Below are 24,972 nucleotides of genomic sequence, written 5' to 3' on the forward strand. Positions count from 1 at the left end.
ATGTTGTCAAAATTTTAGCGTCGTTGCTGGGGAACATAGTGTTGATTTGTGATTTGAAGTTGTTGCAGTTTTTGGGTTTTTATTTTTGTTTTTGTTCTTAGTTGGGCATACACCAGTGTATGCCTAGAACACGGAGTAGAGGCAATACCTTACTCCCACTTCATCAAAATCCATAGATTATCCTACAAGCACCTAGTACAATGTCTGAGCAGAAAATAGATGAACCTCCTGAAGGGGTTCGTGATGTTGTACCTTCCCCTCCTCCCAAAAGAGTGCAAGATATTGTTGATCGATATACTAGTGATATTTTAGCTCAAGATCAAGTCTAGAGGATGGAAACAAAAAAAGCTCAGTGTATAGCTTGGGAGGCAGAGCTAGCTATGTAGAGACAAGCAGCAGACCGCTGAGCAGCACTCAGTAGGAATTAGAGCAGAGCTAGAGGTGACCGTGTTCAAGTAATCCTAGCATATCAGTATGTGAAGCCATATATAGATGACGAATAAGACTTGGGATATGTTGAGACAACAGAGACTGGATCCATAGTTCCTCCTGTTATACCCCCAGGCATCAAGTTTGACATCACAAATGCAATGATTCAACTTCTAAATCTGAAGGGTAAGTTTGCAGGTCTACCTACAGATGATGTTAACTTATAGCTTGCCAATTTCATTAAGATTTGCCATTCGCAGACAAATGTAGGGATAAATCAAAAAGAACTTAGACTGAGGTTATTCTTGTTCTCACTTACAGAAGAAACATCTTTATGGTTGGGGGAACGGCCTAGAGGCTCTATTACTACATGGAATTAGTTGCACAGGTAATTATTGAATAGGTTTTTTCCTACATCTAGGATGTTGTAACTTAAGGACAAGATCTATAATTTCAGCCAGCTATAGTCAGAGTCTATGTACGAGGCATGTTTTAGGTTTAAGAAGAAGCCGAGCATGGTTCCCCATCATCAGTTGTCAAGGACAGGCTTATTGGAGGTATTTTACCAAGCCCTAACCATCATCTCCAAAGCCAAGGAATATACCATATCTAGAGGAGATTTTATGAGACTATACTGAGAGATAGCTTCGAAGATATTAGATCAGATTTTACTCACTAATCGAGGGTGGCAAACTCGAAAGGCTAAGAGGGGATCTAATACTTATGCTATTACTGACTCCTGAGACCAAAATATAGTTGATGACATAGTAGCGCAAGATATTGTGTTGCTAACAACTAGTCTTGGGGTACTAGCAAAGAAGCTTGCAACAATGACCTTTAGAGAAGTGAATGCAGTAGCAATATAGGGGTCAACTTCCAAAGCTTATGAGCCAGAATTAGAAGAGGAAGAAAATTATCTAGATCGTCAGATAGAAGGTTTTTGATCCCAAGGGAAAGGGAATCAAGGTCGGAACTACTATGACAGATACAAAGATCATAGTAGAGAGCGAGATGGTGACTGGAGAAAAATCAATAGATCAACCTTAAGGAAATTAAGGCCTACATTTCAGGATTGACCCAGAAGGCCGAGTTACATGCCACTGCTATTAAGTAGTTGGAGCACCACTTTGGGAAAATATCAGCAACCCTAAATCAGAGGTATCTAGGTACCCTTTCGAACAACACGATGCAAAATATGAAAAATGATGGTCATGTACTTGTTATTACCAGGACAGGCGGTATCACTACTATGGATCCCCCACGACCCACTACAGAAGCTGTTGATGATGGGACACTTACTATTGAGTCTGATAACATAACAAGTGATAAAGGTAAAGCTATGGAAGACGAAGGTATGGGCCCATCATTGATCTAAAAATCATACAAATTTTGAGACTGCTCCCCTCCTCCTTCTCAGAGATTGAGGAAAAAAAAATATGAAGGTAAGTTCAAGCGGTTCATTGAGATACTGAAAGAATTGAGCTTGAACATACCTCTTCTTGAGGCATTAAAGTAGATGGCTGGATATGCCAGATTCATGAAACAATTGGTTACGAGGACTAAAACAGCGAAAATTAAGGATGTTGATAGTGTGCACCACTACAGTATAGTCACAACTAGATCTTTGGCACATAAAAAGGTGATCCCAGATCATTCACTATACCATACACTATAGGTTTATCCCGATTAGCGATAGACTTGTGTTATTTAGGGGCTAACATTAATTTGATGTCGTTAGCCGTATTCAAGAAATTAGGCTTGAACCTTTCAGAATCGGCTTCGATGTGGCTGTTGATGGTTTATCGTACAATAAAAACATGTGGGAATTTCTTCTAATATGATCATGAGGGTGGATAACTTTATCCTTTAGGATGACTTTGTCATCTTGGACTGTGAGGTTGACACCGAGATACCCATGATATTGGGAAGACCATTTATGGCCACTGGTAGAACTATGGTTGACATGGAAAAAGCTGAGCTAAAATTTAGAGTCAAAGGTAAGGAGGCTAAATTTAACATTTGAAAGTCAATGAAGCAGCCAACTAACATGTGGGTAGTACCGGTGATTGATTGTATTGATGACCCTAGAGGATACTCCTACGGGTAGCTTGATAAATTCTGAGTAGTCAAGATACCCGTGTCGTGCCGCGATGTTAAACCAAGCACTGCATAGGAGGAAACCCATGGGTTTGTTGGTGAATTCTTAGTAACCAACATAGCCACGTCGTGTCGCGACGTTAAATCCAGCGCAGTGGGAGGCAACCTACAATTATTAGTGTTCACGTCTTTGTTATTTTTCATTTTTTTTGTTTTTAGCCCTTGAACATACCCAGATACAGTAAAAATTATTACGTTCATCAATTTATAGGTAAGGGGGTCGTGTGATCAATCTATCATGGTCACAAGTCCCACACTATAAGTTGAGTAATGAGTTGAAAATTTGAAATTTTGAGGATAAAAAATGGAAAGTTGTGGACTTTGGCATCTAATTTTACTTTTGGGACTAAAAATTTAGGTTATGGGACTACAAGTAGTAGAGAAAATACTGAAACACCAAGTCCAAATTATAGGAAAGCAGGCCAAAATTTTTGGCCCGACACATGCGCCCTAAACCTGCTGACAACAGGTGCTAGCCGCAGTTGGATGCTGCGGGTTAGTCTTTTCTGGGCCCAATTTTTAATTCAAATTTTGGGCCCACCAACACTTATATATGATCTAAAATAGTACCCCACCTATATTTAAATAACCTTAACCTAATTCTAACTCATTCAAATCCTTGAGACTTCACTTTTCTCTTTGAATCCAAACTTTCCTCTTAAAATACAAACTAATCCCACACTTAAGTAAAGGCTAAATTGACGCTTGCTTGAGATACAACCTTGTCCCAACATGCTAAAAAAAAGTTTCAACATTGGTTATTCTTAACTTCTTCATTATTTAGTTGCGGTTCTTTAAATAAGAGGTAACTTTCTCTGCTCCTAATGGTTATGTATTAATTTATTTATTATTTAACCAAGTTGATTTTTCTATTCCATTGCAAAATATATAGAATCCATCATGCTTGTATATAGAAGCCTTGAAGTAGCCTAAAATCATAATGTAGGGCCTTGTTATGAAGAAAAACCTCAAGTTAGGCCCCAACCAAAAGTTGAACTTGAAAGAATAAAAGTAATACCACTAGTTGAGAATGTTTTTTTGCTTTGACAGCTATGATTTATCATAATTGTGTGTATATTTGGATTTTTGGGATTTCAAATAGGTTATAGGGGTGTGATAATTGAGAAAAAATTCAAACTTTTCAAATTTTGAGTTTTTCATCAACTTTTGTTATCCCTTGCTTTTGTTGGAGTCTAATAACTGGTTTTCTAGGTATATATGGCACCTAAAGAGGTGAATACGAAGGCTGATACATTAATAAGATGAGCAAAGTCTTCCAAGCCTAGTGGTTCAGTAGAGGAGTACCCGAGCCAGCGACATAGATACACTGCAGTTGAGGTGACTATAGAGTTGAGAGAAGACAGACTCACCAGGCCGCTCCATCAGTTGCAGCCCAGCGCAAGATGAATTCAGCAAGTATGTCACCCCCACACACTCCTTCACCTGATGATTATGATTGTTATGGGAGACAGGTTCTAAGTCTTCTCTATAGGTTGCTGCTTAAGACCCCTAGTCTGAGGAGGGGTCCCAGGATTCATCCGATGAGGTAGAGCAAGAGGAGCCAGCAGCGATGCCCTAGTATGAAGAGGTTATCACTACTTATGTATAGTACACAGATGTATCCCAGTTTGAGGAGGTTACAGGGCAGGCCACCCCCGATGAGTCAGTACAGCAGGCAATAGTACCACGAGCCAAACTAAGGGCCCATCAGTTTCTATTGAGCTTGATAAGGAACATCAAGGTGATGTGGGTGTTAGTATTGACATGGATATAGGTAAGTAGAGAGAGGATCCAAAATCTAGTATACAGGGCAAGGGGACACAGTGACTTCTTCTTTAGCCTTGACTTTGACCTCAGATTTGGTGGGTGTATCTTCAGAGCCTACTCACCCATCCACTACAGGTTCTGCTTCAGTAGTGAGTTTTTACAGAGCTTAGTGGATAGCCATAGGGCTACCGATGATAGGGTGAGAATTGTTGACACTTAGATTACTATCCTCTATGAGCAGATAAAAACAGAGGTTAGGACTACATTTGAGAAGGCAGAGGCTAGATGGGAGACTATACTGAGTGCTGCACTATCTGGGATATGTGCTGATTTCTAGACATGGCTTGATGATTTTGAGAGATGGGTTACAGCCCAACACATAGAGGTAGATTCACCAAATTTAGTCCAGATGAGGGAGGAGTTTTATATATTACGTACAGAGGTACTCTTTCTCACAGAGAGCTGCATCTGTTATATCCAGGTGATCGAGATATCACCTCATCGTACACCAATATAGTTTGATTTCTTCATGGAGGATGCTGAGTCCCAGTAATTGGGGCTAAGAGATATCACATAGACAACTTACAGGAACCTAATTTGCCGTATGACCAGGCTATTAAAAATGCCATGCATGATTCGATGGAGTCTGAATTTATTGATAGGCAAGGCGTGTATCTAGAGCAGCGGGTGCATCATCTAATAGTTCACCCTTACCACCACTACCTCTGCCAGTTTATATGCCCCTATTTGGGGATGCTCATAATTTCGGCACTAGCGTGTCCCTGATATGTTCTTACTTACCTCAGTTTTATTTTAGTGCATTAAGGACAATGCACAGTTTTTAGTTGGGGGTAGGCATACCATGCCGCCGTAGGTTTTTAGTATCATTCTTCTTTTCCTGTAGGCTGCGTATAGTTGTAGAACCGGCATGTCTAGGATAATTTTGTGTCATATTGTGTTTTATTTTTGTTTAATTAGAAGGATTTTAAGTATTTAGGGCAGTAGTTATATTTTGATTGATTTTTTACACCCCTCCAAAATTTTGTGTTTTAGAACTGTGTGAATCTATATATGTGTGAACATTGTGGATCTTGATACGGCATTAGAATTAGGGAAATGGTACTCACTTTCTAACAATTGCATGAATTAGATAGGTAGTAGTTGGTAATATGAACTTCATGCCATGTGTGTGTGAGATACTACCTAGTTCCCTTTATGTGTTGAATTAAGAACTTCTCGGTTAGTATTGCCTAGGTTGAAAGATAATCAGTAAGGAAAGGATAATAGGTCATTTTTCCTCTCAGTCCACTTTTATCCTAAATGACCTTCCCTGTGTGAATTATATCTCTTGATCCCTGTTTTGAGCCCTTTAGCCTATTTTTCTTATTTTACTATTCACCTTCTCATTTATATTTACAATGAACCTATTTTGTCCTTAGTCCTCCTTGGACATTGTGTACCTCAACTCAGGCAAAATACCTAAGTTGAGGGAGGCTACCATAGGGGTGCGTAGTGTAAAATAGATATGAAGAAGGGTAAAATAAGAAAAAAAAGTTAGTAGGGCTGGGTGTGGTAGAAAAAGAAAATAAAAATTGTGAAAAAGAGAAAAAAAAGAATAAAAGACCACACCCAACCTGAATGTGCAATAAAGAATAAAAAGGGAGAAATATGGGTGGAATAAAAAGGTAATTGGCTAGTAAGTGAGACCTTACGGTTAGTGTAGTGCCAAGGAGGCTTAGTCACTTGATATGTTCATATGTACCATACCATCCCCCAAGCCTACATTACAAGCTGAGAAAAGTGCTATAGTGACCCTTACTTGACTATCTAAATGCTAAGGTAAAGAAAATAAGGGCAAGCCTATGGTATTTGCCATGCATTGATTGGAACTTCTCTTCTGAGTGTGAGTGTCTCTTGATCGTCCCTACATTGACATGCATTATTTCATATGAGTAAGTGGGATATCCTTACTGTGAGGGAACTTGAGTCATACTCTATCTATTTGCTTATTTTGGGTAGTGTAACTTGTAAATATGAGTGATTGTTTGTTGCTAATGTAATTGTATACCTTGATCACATTGTGTCACATGGTTGTACTTCATGTTCATACACAGTTGGCTTTGAAAAATAAGGTTAGAGGGGGATGTTTTAATATGAGTTTTAAGTGTTGACTAACTGCCTTGAATAGCTTAGATTCTCTTAGTTAAGCGGCATTTTTGTTTTTGTTGTGTTTTGTTGCCTGAGGATTTGCAAATATTGTAAGTTGAGGGTGTTGATGTGCTATAGAAATATAGCACTTTCGGCACTTAAAATGAGGAAACTATGCAGGTTCCTGAGGTTATTTTGTTAGATATGATGCATTTTGGGTATATTTTGCAGGAATTTATGTTTTGGATGCTAAGTTCGTGAAAAAGATGCAAAAAGTGAAAAAGGTGGTTTTGGCCACTTTTTAGAGCAAATATGGATGTTCATGACACTTTCCAGCTTGATCGTGATCAAAGCATGTTCAAGAATTGAAGAAGAGCTGAAAAGATGACTCCCGGTACTTACTAAGTCAACATGTGGATATCAAGTAGGACCTTGGACCGCAAGTAGGCAAAGCAGGTGCCAAAAGTTCAAAATATCGAGAGCTGAACTTGCAGGATTTACTTGTGCCCAAGGTCAAGACCGTAGGAACTTCCTGCACCCAGGGTCAAGACCGCAGGTACTACCTATGCCCAGGGTCAGAGTGTAAGTACAGACCATATGTGTCCATTGACCCAGTTTTCTCCTATTTTGTTCGATCTTTGGTTTTAGGATTTCCTTTTGTACTATAATTACCCTTTATGCATTTTTTAGAAGGCGTGACACATTTTTTGTAGTCACAAACATATTTTGATTCCAAGATTCAATTTTTATCTTGGGATTCTCTTGTATTGACTTTGGTTCATTTATTCAGTTATGGTTGTGGGGTTTTACACTTCTTACCATTGTGATTTCATCTATGCTTTAGATTATGAATGTCAGTGATTTCTTAAAAAGAATAAGCGGCTAAAACCCATAGCTAGGGTTGAGGAAACCTTGGCGGATTGATGAAGTAGGGGAAATGCTTTTGTTGTTCGAAACTGATACTCATGCATGCATTGCTTTATCTTGATTATAATAGTTTTCTTAATAGGTAAACCGTTAGGATCCCACCTAGGTATTGATGCTTACTCCAAAAGAGGAGTAGTGACTAGGAAAATATAAAGACAACGGTAATTTAGAGCTTAGTTGTCGATCCAAGCTTCTAGGTTCTATCTTAGTAAGATAGTTAAATTTTATCAAATAACTAGAGACTCAAAAGGTAATAGTTTACTGGGATCAAGATAAGGATTAGTTGTCATGACCCAAGTTGAGGTCCTGGCCGTGATGAGCATCTCAAACCATGAAGGCCTGAGTGCCCTTCTCTATCTGGCAATCATGCACACCATTGATATACTATAAAGAAATGCGGAAAAAGAAAAGTAAGACAAAAATATGAACAATTACTTAATTTGTTGAACAATACGAAATTTGAGTTCATAACAATCAAAAACATACGACACCAGTCTGCGAAATCTCTAACAATGTTAAAACCAACATCTGTCTAAAGACTGGCACAAGGCCCCCAGTCGGACCAAAACAAACTGAAATAATAATGCTCTAAAAATAGTCCTTCTAACATAATGGAGGCTCACCAACTGCACACTTCTGTCTGACAAATCTACGGCTTAATGAGACCCCTGGATTGAGCCTCAGACCCTGAAATATAGGGGGTCAATACAAATGTACTGGTACGCAGAACCATCCAAAAATGAAATAGTAATACATAAGGTAACTGAGAGCATTTCATGAAAAGTACGTCATCATCAACCATCATCAACCATTTGAAAATCCATGGGCATAGTAAATAGGCTTTTAAAAATAATTCTGAAAATTAACTCAACATCTTTGTCTTAATTTTGAGCTAGATGGTACACCCTACAAGTCTGATATTCCACGGGCTATATGAAATCTTTCATTTACTCGACGGGTAAGCCGTCAACCCAAGTTTTCTGCAAGGGTTGGAGTGTCTGAGTATGATACACCATAGGGCACTAGGCCAGCGTATAATCCCTCTGGGGGACATAATAACCTGTATCGTCAAAACACAATTTTGGGCAATGAATTTCCTGAACTCGTGCCTTCTTCGGGTAACCACTTAACATCTCTTAAGTCCATTTTTTAACCTTTTCTGAACATGCATCTTTCCAAAGTCAAAGTCTGAAAATCTAATTGAAATCTGACTTCTATTTTGTTCTAAGTCTGTTATGGCATTGTCTGATTTTCACATCATCATACTAAGAATTGCAAGTCATGTATCTAATCCATATAGTAATATGCATTAGTTCCTTCTATCCAATCGATTCAATTGACCACCAAAAATATTTAACAATACAAGAGAGTTCTTATTTTCAAAACATATTTCAAACTATGCAGGAATTCACTCTTTTCAACATTTCAACATGTGGTGGTCAAGTATTTTGCAACAAACCATGCATTCTCTTTGAATCAGTACTTTTCTTTTATATTAACAAGAATCACCCTCACTTCAGTTCATATTCAAAAATCAAGGATTAAACAATAGTAAAGACATTTGAATCGTGCTTCTTAATATGCAATTGAATAATTCATAACATATGAAAACAAGAGGCTATACTACAAAAGAGGAATTTTAATTGTTCCTGCTTTCAATTGAACATTAGAACTCAAAAATGCATACATACTTATATACGAGTACAAATCTAATTTAGGGGAATACCTCAAGACCAAAACATTATCATAAAAAGGATTTCACAATGCACAATTGTAAATGTAAATTTCAAACCCATTGCAAATTCATGATTTCTCAACATTTAAACATTATCAAAATTATTTCACCATGCCCATGTAGTTTGGGAAAACCCCACGTACCTTATGTTATTTTAGTTGGACGATTGGAACACTCATCTTGACCCTTTTCTTGAAATCTTAAACTTAGAGTATGAACTCTTGATCTTTGGGAGGAAGTTTAGGATTTTGTTATTGATAAATTTGAGTATGGGAATATTATGCCCTAAAAAATTTTATTCATCAGTTAATACGACTAGGAATTGTAGGGAAATGACGAGACTTCCCCTCAAACTTAAAACTTGCAAAAAAATCTCAATTTTATGGCTCACCGCTGAGCGGTATTGGTCCCATCGTTATTGGCTTCACTGAACGGTGTAGTAGCAGTGAGATACTATTTTTGACAATTGCTATTTTAATCTTTAACGTTGAGCGGTATTGGCTCCACCGCTATTGCACCACCGAGCGGTGTAATCAGGGCAGCCCACTACCTCTCACAAAAAGTGCTATAACTTTTTACTCGGGTATCAGATTTGGGCGAAACTTGTGGTGTTGGAAAGAAGATTCATAGACCTTTCATTTTATATATAGTATTTCCTCAAATTATATATACAAGATATTATGGTTGATGAAATTTGACCCAAGTTTAAACGCTTACTAAAACTCAATCGATAGGAAAACTTTCAACTCGACTTTGAGTTAAGGGACCTATATTATCTCAATTCATGAGCAACTATATTACCATACTATATAATTGATTAACAAACTAAATTTGCATAGGACTTATTGGATTTTAGAACCTTTACGTGTAGGAATGACGATATACGTTCTAACCCGAATTATGGGTTGTTACATTAGTAAGGTGACATCCTGAGACTCAATAGGTAAAGGGTGAAATCCTTATACTCAACTTATTAATTCAATATGAAAATTATTGGGTTGGTTCAACAAAGCATGATAAGCCCATGAAGTGGAGAAGACAAGGGGAAGACAATCTTAGTGGTCACCTACACTGATTACAACCAGATTTAATATAGTTACTTGCTTGAGATTACTACATCAAAACCCCCCATTTACTTTTCTTGTTCTTCTCGCCGACTATAACTACTAAGATTTACAATTCTACGTGTTCCCTTAGGATTCGACCCCAAACTTTGTTGGGTTACTATATTTTGACAGCGGCTATATCATCATCTGAGAGGAGGTATTGTTTGTACGTCATCATCTTGGCACATCTTTTTACCTAGGAGAGTCATTTGGCCTTAGAGGTTCAGTCTTCGGCTAACCAGATGGTTAGACTCGATATTTTGATAACTAGATGTGTTTTGGTATTTGTAGAGGCTAGATATTCCTTAATAGAGCAGATTCACTCATATGTTTAAAAATGTTGGATTGAGAGTGATTCGAGAGAAAGTGTTAAGTAGTGAGGCTAAGAAAGCCTCACTTGATTCAAATGGGGTTTTAAGGATTGGAGGTCGAGTTTGTGTGTCAAGAGTGGATGATTGGATTAGATAGATTTTGAAGGAGGATCATCATTCCATATACTCTATTCAGTCGAGAGTGACTAAAATGTATCATGATTTGAGGCAGCAGTACTAGTAGGGTGATATTATGAAGTATGTAGTAGAATTTGTAGCTCGTTGCCTTTGTTGCCAGTAGGTGAAGGCCAAGAATTTGAGTCATGGTGGATTGCTTCAGAGGTTACCCATTCTAGAGTGGAAATAAAATGGATCGCTATGGACTTTATGACTGGATGGTCTGGTATTTTCTGTGGTTCTGATAGTGTTTGGGTCACATGGATCGATTGACCAAATCTACTCATTTTGTTTCAGTTCAGGATTCTTTTAGTACTGAAAGACTAGCTCGTATCTATATATATGAGATAGTTCATCTTTATGGTATGCCAGTGTCCATCATCTTAGATCGAGGTTCATTGTTCATATCTCACTTTTGGAAGACTTTTCAGGAGGAGTTGGGTACTCGAGTTGATCTTAGTATAATTATTCACCCCCAGATCAATGGTCAGTCAAAGCAGACTATTCAGGTTTTGGAGGATATGCCCCGTGCTTATGTGATGGACTTTGGTGGTCAGTGGAAGCAGTATCTAGCTTTAGCAAAGTTTGCATATAATAATAGCTACTACTTAAATATTGAGATGGCCCCTTTTAAGGCTTTGATAGCAGGTATCGTCTCTCTCCAATTGGTTGGTTTGAAGTTTTTAAGGTTAGACCTCGAGGTATGGACTTGCTTTGTGAGTCTTTGGATAGAGTTCAGATAGAGTTTGGATTATTCAAGATAGACTTCGAGCGGCTCAGAGTAGGTAGAAGTACGATGTAGATCATAGACATTGTGCCTTGAGATTTAGTGTTGGTGACCGAGTCTTTCTTTGGGTGTTGCTCATGAAGGGCGTGATAAGGTTTTGGAAGAGGGAAAAGCTTAGCCCCAGGTATATTGGACCTTTCGAGATTCTTCAAACTATTAAGGATGTGGCTTATGAGTTAGCATTGCCACCAGATTTATCAGCTATTCATCTAGTTTTTCATGTTTTCATGCTTAGACTCTACATTTTGGATAAGTCTCATGTTATTCGTTAGGATTCAGTCTAGTTAGATGAGAGGTTGTATTTTGTTAAGGAGCCCATCTCTAATCTAGGTAGGGATGTTAGATGATTGCGTTCTAGAGGCATTATATTGGTTAAGGTCTAGTAGAGACATCGACATATTGATGAATCTACTTGGGAGGTTGAGTCTGATATCTGTGGTAGTTATCCCAGTTTTTCATTGATTCGGGTATTTTTCTTGCCTTCAGTTTGATGATGAACTAGATTCTTAGTGGCTGATAATGTAATGACCTGATTTTTGGTGATTTATGTGAATTATTTATTTTTGTGTGTTGTGACCATTTTATTCCTCCTTGTGGTTGCATTATGATATTTTTAGGATGTGGAGATGATTGGCACTGTTCTCAATGTATTTCAGTTTAATTTGTGAGAGATTGTAATTTTTGGTAGTTTAAAAGACTTTTAATTGACTTTGGACAACATTTCTTGATATGTGTGTCGAATGACAACATGGACTGCGCCAGTATATCCAAAATATCAATTTTAGATTGGTAACATGGTTGGTGTGATTTTACGACTTTTATATCTAATTTCAACCTCCGATTCTAAAAGTTGTAAAATTAGGTTTTGGGGGGTCAATTTTGTTAAAACAACAATTTTCAAAAATATGATATCTCCATTGAATTTGAAGTTTAAAATTTATAGGTTAGCATAGTTCGTTTGCACTCTCACGATTTAAAATGATTTCTGAGGGATCCGCGGATACTTGGAATTCTCCAAGTCTCCAGCTGGTGCACCACTCAACTGCTGCACTTGCTTAGGAGACATGTTGGTCGCTTAAGAAACTAGCAACCAACAGGGGTTATTGCATTAGCAGCTCCTCCATCGCTTAGGCGACAGTACCTTAAGTGATAGCCAAGTCATCTACGTGATAAGGCGGGCATCGTGTAAGCGACGCCTAGTCGCTTAAGCGACCTGGCAGTCGGTTAAGCGATGCCTGGGTGGGTTAACTCCCCCAATTTCGTATTTTTTTCACCATTTTCGAGACTTGGAGCTTGGGGATTCAAGTTTTTGGGAGATTACTTACATTTTTAGCTTAGGAAAATTCCAAAACTCCTATTTCAATTATTTTTCTTCGATTCTTTTCATTTAAATCCTTTCAAAACTTTCTTTGATTCAAATCCCAATTTCAATCTGTTTTCACTTGAATTTTCTTCTATAAGTTTCCCTAATCACGGAAAATATATTTTTGAACTAAAATTCCGATTTTATCCCTTTTCTTTAAAAACTCATTTCGGGGGTCCATTTTGACCTAATCCAAAAATAAGCAATATGGATATTGTTGGCTTTATTTTAACATATAGATTTTGTATGTTTTAGTTGATTCTGGGTCTGTTAGTGAGGTGAAAGCTACATGGTAAAGGCCTTTTGGACCGATTTCAGCATTAGAGATAGGTCATGGCTTAACTTTTTTTAAAATGGGTTCAGTAGTTAATATGGATATAAAATCATGTTAAGGTTGTCGGAACCAATCATGAAAAGGGCTAAATACATATTTGCGTTGTACCCACGTAGCGGCCTATATTATTGTAAATTAGTAGTTTTGAGACATTATTTGTTGTGTGTGATCGTGTGGGGTCTTATATGACGTTGTTTTCTTTGTGTATGTACATTTGATTATATCTTTTTTTATGAAAAAGCCTAAATTTGTGTTTATGTGGTATCAATGACATATTATTATGTATTTTACTCTATTGGCTTATGGATTACATTTGGATTCATGAATGGTTGAATTATTGAGTGGATTCTGGCTCACATGGTTGGTATATTGGTTCGATTTAGAAGTCACGTTTTGGTTAGTTATGAGCATTGCATCCTCTTTTCATATACAATCATGAAACATTGATACCACCATGGAAATACTGGTAACACTGATTTTTTCTGACAGAAAATATGGCATCTTTAAAACCCCTCTATCATTGGATGTGCCAAAGAGGAGTTATAGATATTGATATTGGATATTGAATATTGTATTGTATGTAGATTGTGAACCCTCCATGGGTCCTACCTATAAGCACAACTCGATAGGTGTATACGGAGGTTATACGACAACCTCGAGCATCACTTCATCATCATCATCATCATCATCATTAAAATCTTCGTTGCATTTATTATATATTTTGCTTATTATATGTTGTATTGTTGCCTTAATGTGATGTCTATCTATTTGTACCTTTTTCTTATATTTTTTATTGGTTTACGTGTATATATATGTTCTTCTTTCTCGTATGTGTGTATAGTATATGTGTATTATTATAGAACTGTTAGTGAGACGGTGTGGGTTACCATTTGGGACATTTTCTGATTGTAGGTGACATGTCCATAGCATGTATTTTATATTCTTTATTTTCTACCTTGATCGGTCGGCCTATGATACCTGCTGATTATAAGTGGACCGTACTCAACCCTACTGCGCCCTTTGGGTGCAGATCCAGATACGAGTGCGCCACACTATGGCTAATTTAGGTACCTATATTCAAGGTAGTGGATGATCTATGATTCCGTAGTTGTTCTACTACATCTTCTTAGCTAGATCATGTCTTAGTTGTGTTCAGATAAAGATTTTGATCCTTTTGGACTATGATTGTATCTTTTGATATTCAAGATGTATTTAGTAGTTCTTACACTGTGACACCTGATTTTAGGACATTGTATGGTATCTTTGATTATGTATTTCATCTTTTACTATATATGTGTGGTTCGAATCTGTTCCAGGAGTCTTGCCTAGGGTTTAGGTATTGATTTTCTTTTTTTATATATCATTTTAGGTGATATGCTTAATTGTCAAGGTTTGCCGCGACAAGTGACGTTATGACCCTTGGTTTTTGGGTCGTGACAGAAAGCATTTCCAAAATAGTACAGGGCATTTAAGTGCTTATAAAATCATACAACTTATATACCCGAACAAAAGCATATGTCAAGATACTTAATTCTGAAGTAAGTGAAGGACCTTAACAATAACAATAATCATTTCTCAAATAATGGTAAATATATCTTATAACAGCGAGAACATCTCAAATAACCATTTCAATATCATATCCAGTAAAAGACTTGTCCCATATGCAATTTTGAAGCATTCAGTAATACCTTTTCTTCAGGATCATATATAAACTATGCAAGTTATGGAAAACACAAGTTATGATAAAATTACTACTCACAATACTCTTGTCGAAATATCAAACTTGTCGAGCAATCCATGCAACTTTCTTCGTCAATCTATTATAGATCATATCATCTCGTGTTAATTTTCTCATTTAGGATAATTTACATTAATTTATAATACCTTACCCTTTGATTTCATGTTTGACTCTCAAATTGTCGGACTATAATTATCATACCATGAATAACTATATTAGTTCATAATTTGTAACTTGATATTTTCTCATAATTTATTCGTTCGATTCTATACCCAAAACTATCTAAATCAGTATTTTATGCAAAATTAGAATAACTTTACTGCCCTTTATACTTTCCTTTGGTGGTATCCATTCAGTACCCAATGAATTAAACACCCACAGATCAATGCTAATAACGCAGTAGAATGAATTAGCTTGAGCCGAAAGATCCTTCTCTAATTTGTTCAATTTAAAAGCTTCCAAGTTTTTTGTATTTCTATAGATTTGGTTGTGAAGAGCATTGTTAAATTGCTTCAGTGAAAAATCACGAAAAGGGGTATAAATACCACCCGGGCATCAGTAAGCGTGCACCGAGTCGCTTAAGCGACTAGGTGTCGCTTTTGCGATTCCTGCCTAGCACGTGAATGTCATGTAAGCGACCCGAATGTCACTTTCGCTTAAGTGTCAGTCACTTAGGCGATGGGGAAGTCGCTTAAGAGATACACCCGGTTGGTTGTCTGGTCACTCAAGCGACCAAAATATCGTTTAAGCGGTGCACCAGCTGGAGACTTGGAGAATGCAGACCCCCAAAATTCATCCGGAATCTCAAGAACGCAAAAAAGCAATGCTACCCTATCAAATTCGACGCTTTGGACTCATTGACGATATCAGATTTTCGAAAAAAATTATTTTCACAAAGTTGACCCCCGAAACTCAATTTTATAATTTTCCGAATCGAGGGTCGAAATGAGATGTAAATGCCATAAAACCACATCAACCACGTAACCAACCTAAAATCGATGTTCTGGGTTTAATGGCATGGTTCATTTTGCCATCCGACACGCAAATCAATAAATGTTGGCCGAAGTCAATTATAAAGCCTTTATAACCTCTATAAATCACAAACTTATACAAAATACGCCGAAAAGTATTGGAAATCATGCCAATCATATCCACACCCTAAAAATAGTATAAAGTAACCACGAGGAGGGATAAAATAGTCAAATCACATAGAAATGAATGATTCACAAAAATCACCACAAATTAAGTCGTTACTATAATGATTTAAATTAGGTTCAAAAGCTTTACCCAAAGAAAGATGGATGAAAATACCTCCTAAATTTCCTAAAAAAAAGAGCTCCCAAGCCTTGAAAATGATGAAAATGAGATTTAAAGATGAAGGTGGGGTTTAAGTATTGTTATGGTGAAGAGTACCTTCATCGCGAATGACGTAGGATAAAGAAATCAACTTAGACCTGGTTATACTTTTCAAATGCGGTTCCATTATCACGTTCACGAAGGATGATAATTTTCTTCTCCACGAACGCGATGGTAAGGTTGCGAACGTGAAGAAGGACTGATAGCTGTACCAGCAGTGGTTTAAGGCTAAAAATGATCCCGATCGGATTCTCGTGATTCATTCAAAACCCCACAAAAATAGATCAATAATGGTACTAGACTAATTTCAACGGTCTGGACTCAATGAAACCATCGAATTAGTCAAAAAAGGTCGTTATCAATAAGTTTCACCCAAAATCACTTAGGTCAATAAAATTAGTTTCTTGCCCAAACACTCAAAAATCATAATAGGATCTCGAAGCTGAACCAACCATGTTACTAACTCAAAATCGATATTTTAAAACTGATGAAACTGACAGAATTATCATCCGACGCTAGGATCTTGAATTGTTGACTAAAGTCAACTATGTCATTTTAAAAGCTTATCAAAACCACGATCTTGTACAAATCACTCTCGAATGCTTTGGGGATCATGTCAGCCATCCCACACCTCATGAAAGATATAAACAACAACGAGAAAGACAAAATGATCAAAATACAAAAATTCTAAAAATCACTACGTAGCCAAATTAATTGAAAAGTAACTGAACGAATACATCCATTCAAACAAAAGTCTCACCTTTTCATTTAAATTTTTTAAAATAAAATATTAATATTTATATTTATATTAAAACAATAATTTTCTAACACCATTAACAATAAAGAAGTTGCAGTAATTTTCTAACACCATTTGACAATGAAGAAGAAAAGAATTCCCATTAACCCATAGAAGTGATATTATATTGTATTAATTTGCATGACAGTGATTTCACTCCAAAGCAATTTAATTTGTATGATTGAGCTTGTGTTATCGCACAATGAAGTGAGGAATTTTGCAAAGACAACAAATTATTTGAGAATTATTAAAAATTGAAGCCCCAAATCATCTGAACACAAACAATTTGATCATAATAAAATAAACTTATTTCATAAAACTATTTTAAATCGAATGACTGAAGTTCCAAAATCTCATAAAGAAAAGAAATTTGATAGTAATATCAAAAACCCATTTAAACACGTGAAATTTGACAAACAATATTTTTCTTGCTTTCTTTATAACGTTGCTTTTTTCTTGCAGCAAGAGACATAGATAGGTTATGGATTAAAGACAAACGACATGGGTTGATTATTGTCACACTGATGAAATCAGAAATTTTAAGGAATTCAAAACTTAATATATAAGTTGTGACCTATTCTTTATATAATTTCTATGCATACAATATAATCTTTCGATCAAGAATATCTAATTGACCATCATTCACTATATGCGGCTATGCTACTAATTATATAAAAGCTTTCATTAAAAGGTGGCAAAAGTTGACTTTTTTCTCATCATATAACATTTGGTTATAGCTGAAAAGTTTTACTTACATTTTTTTATGCTTTTATACAACTCAAATGGGTTGCTGGTTAAACTTGACTAGTTTATATCTTGCATCATTGCTTTTAAAAAATTTAAAGCTAAAATGATCACTTTTTTATATCTTAAGGACTATTTTTTACTGCATATTATTTATGAAGGACTAAAATTAAATTATTTCAATAATGTGGAATGTGGTATATACGAAGGACTAAATTAAGCAAAGCCACATACATTGAAGGACCATTTTAATTATTTATCTAAAGGAAGGAAAAAACATTATATTCCATCAAAAGGGGTATAGCGAAAACGATACGCATCTCCATCACTATTTAAGCTAAAAGTGACGACCAAGAATTTCAGATTTTCTTTCTTTCAAGATTAATTCGAATTACTCCCTTCCTTTGGTACTAGTTGATTTTAAAAGAAAAAAAAAACATTTATTTCAATTCAGTGGTTCAAGTTCTAAAATTAAAATTATTTTATATATATATTTTTTATTTTCTTCTTTAGAGGTAGAGGTATGGACTGCGTATATCTTATCCTTCCCAAACCTCAATATGTGGGAATATACTGGGTTTGTTGTTGTTGTATATATTTTTTATTTTACCTTTAATAGAAATGCTAAATACATCAGCAGTTTTCAAAATTATTTAATGATACATAAATAATCTCAATTTTCAAAATCAGAATTAAATAATTATTTCTAGTTTCAATTATAAATACTCAATATTCTAGACGTAATACATGAGATGAAGTAATATATACCAAATTTTAATATTTTATCATTGCATTGATTATTGCACTTTAAAAGATATATAAAGATAAATATATAAAATGCATTCCTATTTATTAGTTTCTTAATCGATGTATCAAGTTCATAGTGCCGACTAATACAAAATGGTGAGAGTAATTGGGAATGAATCCACTAAAAATTGTATTTTCTGAGTTTAAATTTAAAACTTCATTTTATCATAAAGAATAAAATAGAGTAATTTTTATTTATTCATAGTTAATTATAGCTGGGTAATATAAATGTTTCATCATAATATAAATATTAATTAATAGTGAGAGTAAAAAAAAATTCCTTCATTTCAAAAAGAATGACCTACTTTGACTTGACACAAAATTTAAGAAAATAAAGAAGGTTTTTGAATGTTATGACCTAAAATTAAAATTGTGTCAAATGTATCAAAATGTCCTTTAACCTTGTAGTCCTAAACATGCCATGTGGAAAGTTGAAATTAAAGTATTGTCAAAAAAAAGAAAATGGTCATTCTTTTTTAAACGAAGGGAGTACAATTTTTGTGTTTGATATGTTAAAAATATAAAACACTAACGGCTAGGTTGACGGCCAGTCGCTGGGCTGATGGTCTGTCTCCTGGACAACACTTCATCGCCAAGGTTGAATCATTCTGCTTCGAGTTGACGGCCAGTCAGTGTCCTGGTGGTTCGTCGCTTGGGCCGTCATAAGGGTCTGCCATTCTGCTCATTCTGTTTGTCATTGACGGACATCCTGACGGTCCGACACATAGTTGACGATCTGTCAGTTTGACCGTCAACGCCCTTTTTCTCTTACTTCTCCAAGTTATTTCTCCAGCTAAATCTCTGACCTAAAAACACTAAAATTCATTGTCAAATACAACAATAGTTGCTTGAAAATGACCAATTATCTCTTGTAAAAGGTATAAAATATTCTGTCAAAAGTCGAAACATCAACACCCTCAACTTAAGACAATTGCTTGTCCTCAAGCAACTCAACACCAAATTACATGCATGAACAAACATAGTGAAGGGCATTCAACTGTTAAACTAGACTTCATACAACCATTCAACTGTCATTTTGCTCATGTGGTCTCAATATATCAGGATCCGTAACGGGAATTATTTACAATTAAGCACAAACCACTATAGACACAACATCCCAAAGAATCCAGGAAAATTAAGTATAACTCATTATGTTCTCATCGTCAAAGAAGTCCACCACACTCTATTCATCTAATCGGTGGGTGAAATTAAAATTCTCACTCTCATAAACGAAGTTGCGAACACAGCATACATACCCATAAGCTTGTCCTTATCATTTAATGCTCCCTTACGGTTGATTCACAAAGATCAAGTAGATCTTTCTAAGGCTTGTAATGAGGTTACGAGGCTACATGAGGATAAATTTTGGGAAAAAGACTTAAAAGTTCCAACTCCACTCTCTTAGCCCTTGATTGCTACTCACCAAGACTACTGCTTTTCTAGCTCACTTACATTTTCTATTATTCATCCACGCTTATGCCATAAACTAAGTGTTTTTAGAGTCAGCATCAGCCACCCTCAACTTATGCTAATGCAGTTAGTTGAGGTGCATAATATCGAACTAGATCAGGGCCGGATGCGACATTTCATTTCAACTCTAGAGCACCTTCATCAAACTACTAACGTCCTGACAGTAGCCACCCTCAACTTAGGTGTTTTGCCTAAGTTTAGGTTAACAATGTCCAATATTAGACCAAGGCAAAATTTAGGTGCTAACATCCTAAAGAGAGTAGATCAGAGTTATTTGGAATGAATAAAAACTAGCATAAGTTCAAGAGGGTTTCAAAAATGGGAAAAAAAAATTGGTGGGTCATTCTTTTCGGCTAAGTGGACGAAAAGTACAAGGAGGCCTGATATCCTATCTTATTGAATCAATCAAAAAACAACATTAATGAACCAGGCAAGTTCTAGGGGTAACATTATGCAAGAACTATAACAAACACTCGCATACATAGGCAATGAGTTAAACACTTATTCTACCAACTCTTGGGGTTTAAATCACATGGTCATGCTCACTTTACATCCTAATGCCAATTACAGAATCACAAATGATTGTTCAACATATTTATCAAGTGACAAGAAAGAATAGTCATACAGTCATGGTCAAAGTACTTTGCCACAGTCATTTTTCATTCATACATACAAATGGTGCTAAAAGGGAGGAAAATAGAAAATAACATAAATAACATATTTATAATCATGACACGATATGTACATCAGAAGAAAAATAAATATGAAATCTAAACATGTCGGTTCTACTAGATAGAACATGGGAAAAAAAAGAACAGGAGCAACAAAAATCCCCGTCGTACAATTATACCCACCCCAACTAAAAATGAATGATTTATCCTCAATGCATTAAAATAACATACAAAGTAGGGGAATTCTTGTAAAGCCTCTCAGTCTGATGAGGCACCAGTCAAATGCGGTGGGGATTCTTTGGCTTTAAGTGCTGCAATACTGACCCCTATGGTGGTAGTGGTGGTGAAATCATCATCCTCCTGGATCGAAGGTATATTAATAGGAACCAGGTTTATAATTGTCCTCCTAGGTGGGCAGAACTGGTTAACACTCATGAGGCTTCATCCTCAAGTCTCTCTCATACCTTTCTTCAGGAGTCATTGCTTCTCTCCTTTGCCTTTTCACAGCTTTCCTTATTACTGATAATTAGAGAAGGGTCAATAGTGGGCTGTTGTGGTTGTCTTTTTAGCTCTGCTATGTTCGTGTATGCTTGCCTGAATTCTACCATGACTAAGAAAAAATTGGAATAGACATCGTATCTAGCCTTTTGTTGACACGCTCCTCCATGTAGTCCATCCTGATCTGAATATTCTGAATGGTACAAATTACCTCTGCTATAATACGGTCAATAAAAGGCTTGAACTGTGTAGCCCATGTGTTTAGCTGCTTTATAAACCTCTTTTATACTTTACCAGACATGGCAGAATTCTCCTGTGTCATTCTGTACTCAGAATATTGAGGCGGGATAGATGCAGAATCTACAGTCCTACCCATTAGCGGCATAGAGGCTGAACATATAGAAGTGGTAGATGGCATAAAATCCAGCAGTACATAAGTAGCAATAGGTAACGGCATGCCTGAGGGAATATTCAAAGTCCTGAGGGCTGGAGCTGACTGAGTTTGATAGGTGGGAGTCTTGTTGACTCGTATTTCATACTTTGAGTCATATTTTGTTTTGTCAATATCCTGTATGTGACTCGTACAAACCTTATTATCAACCCCACTATTCAAAGGCATATTTGTCATCTGCAAAACTCTGTGATAAGGCATAGAAATAGTAGAGCACTGTACGTCGTATGTGCGTGGGCAAATAATTCATCGGTGATAGTGTGGCCGAAGTCTACCTTTAGCCCTTCAATGAAGCCAACAACCATTGCTGCTCTCTGAATCTACAAGTTAGCATTGCCTCCTATTGGCATCAATCTCAACGTAACAATTACCCACCAAAATTTCTCCCTAAATCTTAGGGATGTCTTAGCTATCCACTCAAGAGGGTTATACAGCCACACTATATTTTCTTCATCTATCAATACTTGAGCCAGCCAGGGTCTTTGTTGGTTTTCTATGACCATTCGGTGCTCCAGATCTGGGGTCGCAGCAGGTATCTCATACTCAGGACCAAATAGGAATACGTTCAATGTGCATTCTAAAATATATATGCTCACTCCACTCACCGAAACCACATCTTGGTTTCCCATGTCATTGATCTTTGCACCCTTGGGGCAATCTTTCTTTAGCAATGACACATAGTTGGTAAAGAACTCATGAACAATATTTGGTTGGTATGTCCTGGGCAGCCTGCTCATCCAAGATAACTCATATTCATTGAATCTCCGCTCCAGCTCTAGGTACTCATGCAGTCCAGTTGTGACAATCTGATACTCTTTGTGGATGGGCCTCCTTATTAGCCTGCTAGCTGTTGGTTCCATCCCATCCAGGAAATACTCTCGTGCTCTCTCTATTTTCTATTAAATTACCTCTCGCATTTACGGGTCCTTGCGCCTTAAGATATTTGGATCCTTTTGTTCCAACGCCTCAACTTGGTTAGGGTTAGAGGTTTTAATCCTTTCCTCATTGGGTCTGGAACTTGTACTGCTTCTACTACTTTCACCCTCCTCCTCAGACTAGGAAGGTATCGGGAGTACCCTTTCTCATTATCGAGTGTTGAAGGCTAGCACCTTTTCACTCCTTGTTAACTTGCCTTTTCCCCATTGTGCTTTACCACCACCTCTGGTTAAGGGGAGTTTTCTAGCCATATCACCTGAAAAAGGAATAAATAATCAGTTTGCAATTCAGAACCAGATAGAAATAGTAAAAAATTGACTTGACGAAAGGTCTGACGGTCTATCGAGACTATAATGATTAGTCGCCCTCACTATCAAGTCTCAAACCAGTGAGCCTTTTATCAAATAGCCTTGCAACGATTGACCCGAAGGTCCATCAGGGGTCCGACGGTCCATCAACTTATCTGTCATGACTGAACCAGTAAGTAATAGACTTAACAATATTATGAAGGTCTACCTGATAGTCCATCAGAGATTCGACGGTCCATCAAGTTGGCCGTCAGCCTCACTTTTTAGGCTTAGATTTCTCTTTGGAATTTCGTTGAACACCTGGTGTGGTTAAAGTTATTCTACACATAATTATGGTATTAATTTAGTGTTTAAGGACAAATCTTGCCACTTTTGGTCCATGGGTAACTCAAAATTCACCTAGAACAGTGTACACTAGAATTAGGCTTAGAATCAAAATCACAACAAATAAAAACAACAAAATGAAATTCCTTTCAACAATTATCAACTTATTTGCCTCATGTTAACCAATTTGAAAAGGAGAGTAAGGTTGTGATCATACCTTATTTCTACGGTATACTCATGTACTTTGACTTGGAAAACTTAGAACAAAAGAAAACTTAAAGTTCGTATCAGTGATTGCTAACTTGATTTCTGATGTGAAAAGGAGAAAGAGAGAGTTATTTAAATTGAAGAGAAAGGGGAAGAGGGAAAGTCATAAAAGTATAAGAATGCTCTCAGGTACTTTGAATGCAGAGGAATTTAAATAGGCATAGGATTTGAAAAGTTAGTAACATACTCAACCGTTTCTCCTTATCAATTAAAAATGTTTTGGGTCGGATTAGGATGGCTTATTCAGCATTTAATTAAACCAACTCAACCCATCAAAATTAGGGTTAAGTTAACGGTTAGCCCGACGGTCCATCAGGAGTCTGACGGTCTGTCAGGCTAACCATCATGGCTTACCAGAAAAAATTCAATCTGCCTTGGTGCGACGGCCAACTCGACGGTCTGTCAGGGATGTGACGGTCCGTCAAGTTATGCATCGGTGTCATTCCAGTCCTCAAGTTTCTGGTTTCTTTTTTACGGCTCCAGCAATTGTTCGTCAGCCCTTTGACGGCCTATGAAGCCTCCCGTTGGATATTTCCCAACTTGTTCAGCTTCTATTTTTCTGTATTTCTCTGCCTGCACACTTACACAACACAACAAATTGCACAAAAATAACAAATAAACTCTAACTACGCTTACAACAACACTTTATGGGTTGCCTCCTACTAGTGCCTAATTTATTATTATGGCACGACTCAGTTATCTCAATTACTCAGACTTCATCGAGATAGATGATAGATAAGCACTTTATCGACTCTATTGGACCGATATGTAGCTTCACTTGCTGTCTGTTAACCTTGAAGACACTTTTATCCTGATTTTCAAGTTCAACAACTCGAGATGAGTATACTTGGTTAACTTTGAATAAGCCAGACCACTTTGACTTAAGTTTACTTAGGAAGAGCTTCAGCTTGGAATTGAAGAGGAGTACCCAATCGCCCTTCTAAAAGTCATGCTTTTCAATCCTCCGCTCATGGTACCTCTTCATATTTTCTTTGTACAGGTCTGCTCTTTCATAAGCCTTGAGACAAAACTCGTCCATCTCATTCAACTACCCAAGTCACAACTCTGCTGCCTCATTCTAGTTCAGATTTAGCCTCTTGAGTTCCCACAGTGCCTTGATATCCAATTCTATCGGCAAGTGACATACCTTGCCAGAGACCAATTGGTATGGTGACATGACAACGGGTGTCTTGAATGCCGTTCTGTATGCCCTCAAGGCATCATCCAACTTTCTAGACCAATCTTGTCTACTTGCATTTACCATTTTGGAAAGAATAGCTTTTACTTCCCTATTTGAAATCTTTACTTGCCTACTAGTCTGTGGGTGATATGGAGTTGCCAATTGGTGTTTCTTAACATCATATT

The 24,972-nt window shown here is 36.7% G+C and overlaps 1 long non-coding RNA gene across 1 annotated transcript; it reads right to left on the reverse strand.

Moving 5' to 3' along the window:
* Positions 1-20,856: 20,856 nt before the first annotated feature.
* LOC107875170 lies at positions 20,857-23,753 on the reverse strand. Its single transcript, XR_001675773.2, has 2 exons — positions 23,558-23,753; positions 20,857-22,964 (listed from the first exon to the last, which is right to left on the reverse strand). It is a non-coding gene; the product is annotated as an uncharacterized LOC107875170 (long non-coding RNA).
* Positions 23,754-24,972: the final 1,219 nt, after the last annotated feature.

Source organism: Capsicum annuum, chromosome 6 (assembly GCF_002878395.1).
Source record: "Capsicum annuum cultivar UCD-10X-F1 chromosome 6, UCD10Xv1.1, whole genome shotgun sequence".
In the NCBI taxonomy this organism is placed as follows: Eukaryota; Viridiplantae; Streptophyta; class Magnoliopsida; order Solanales; family Solanaceae; genus Capsicum; species Capsicum annuum.